Here is a 1,804-nt window from a genome sequence, read left to right on the forward strand (position 1 = left end):
TGACAGATTGCGATGCTTGTTACAGGTTTTTTTTGCGGTAAGAAAGTGACAATTGCAAAAAAAGTTACGATTCTTGAAAAATTTGAAGAAAACAATCAATGCATATGCAGCAGCAGTAATGTTGTTGTGGTATTCAGAAGAGAAAAAAAGCCAAAAACTACAAAGAATTACTTAAATTAAAATTATTTAATTTATAAATTATTTTATATAGATAAATTCACACATTGGCAGACGTCTGTCGGCTCTAGCGAAGATGAATTCTGCCCAGAAACAGCAGCAGTGATGCTAACAGGCTATACAAAGTAAGCTCTTGCAGGTTTTCTTTCATTCGTAGTATTTTTTGGGGTCTTATTATGCCTTAAATGTATCGAGGCAGCTGAGGAATGACGGGGGAAAGTGGGGATAGATAGATAGCAAGAGGGAATGAGGTCCGAGCGTCTCACAGTTACTGAGAAATTATCTGTGTTTATCTCCCAGATAAAGTCAGCACAGATTAAGAGCACGAAGCCCTTCTGTCGTCGTGGTAGTACCAAAACACCACGTATAGCTGATAGTCTCTCATTCAACGTGTGTTAGTGAGAGAGGTAAGAACGTAAGAACGTGTGTTAATATAGGATTTATTGGCCAGGGTCGATCGGTAGATACAAATAACTGCACTGAATTTAAAGGGATGGTGAACACTTTTTTTATGCATTACTTTTGTGTTTCGGGTATTAGCCGTGTTTCCATCCCAACTAATCGCAAGTTTTAACCAAGTTAATCTGCAAAAGAAAACGCAATTGAATGGTTGGAGATGGTGCATTATGTAGAGCCAGTTGAACCACAAATGTGAAGAAAAAACGATGCAGAAAACACACCAGAAGTACACGTGTTATGTATTAATGTGAGGAAGGTTACATCGGGTCTGTGTGACGCGACTGTTAATGTTTTTATTGAATCATGGGAGCAATGTCCAGGTAGAAACAGTGAATTAAATGTTTGCTACATCAGAACATAAAACACATTGATGGACACGGGCTATTGTTTATTTTTTAGGTTAAAGTTAAATTATATGATAATAAAAATATATATATGGAAGTGTAGGATAATTTATTGCATTTGGTGTGCGTTTTATCATTCTGGGAATGATGCAAAACATTAATATATTATCAAGGTGTAATGTGTGAGTGTGTTTTTTTTATTGTGATTTGGGGTTAATTATTTTGATTTTGAAAGGGCTACGAATGGTTCCTCCTCTCCTGTCTTACTTACTTCAGCGTCTGGTCGGACATTATTGCATGAAGTATGCGGGCGTTACAAACCAGAAACACCTCACATGGAAGTTGCGTGTGAACGTTTGTTTTAAGGATGGGAACCAACCATCCCTCCGCTGTATAATGAGCACTTTAAGTTCACACCTCTGTACTTTGACTTTGTAAGATTTTTTAACTTTATAATGGAATATATGTTTGTATTTAAATAAAGGATCTTGAATACTTGGGTTACATTTTGTTGCTTTATCCAGTATACAGACACATATTCAGCTGCTATAACTTCACCGAGGAGAACTGCCAGTTTCTATTCTGTTGTTTTTTTTGTGTGGTTATTTCCGTGTTGTTCCTCTGTTTCTCTTCCTGCTGTTGAACAATGAGCACATACACTCTCCTCTCTGGGCTAAGAATTTGGTTTCAGTGTCATTTTCTCTTTCCTATCTTTGACGGTGGAGATTTAAATTTATATTCTCTTTCTAGAGTCAAATAACACTTTTCATTTGATTAAATCTAACTCTGGCTGTAGATTTTGCGCGAAGTAGTTCCTCATACTC

At 36.6% G+C, this 1,804-nt stretch overlaps 1 protein-coding gene across 1 annotated transcript in view; it reads left to right on the forward strand.

Moving 5' to 3' along the window:
• LOC118326031 (alpha-N-acetylgalactosaminide alpha-2,6-sialyltransferase 1-like) overlaps nucleotides 1-1,475 on the forward strand; it is a gene marked incomplete in the record, with an annotated part of 5,390 nt that extends 3,915 nt beyond the window's left edge. Inside the window, 1 exon segment of the mRNA XM_035658921.1 lies at nucleotides 1-1,475.
• Nucleotides 1,476-1,804: the final 329 nt, after the last annotated feature.

The sequence above is a fragment of the Morone saxatilis genome, unplaced genomic scaffold (assembly GCF_004916995.1).
Source record: "Morone saxatilis isolate NCDOM2014 unplaced genomic scaffold, NCSU_SB_2.0 Contig1, whole genome shotgun sequence".
Classification (NCBI taxonomy): Eukaryota; Metazoa; Chordata; class Actinopteri; family Moronidae; genus Morone; species Morone saxatilis.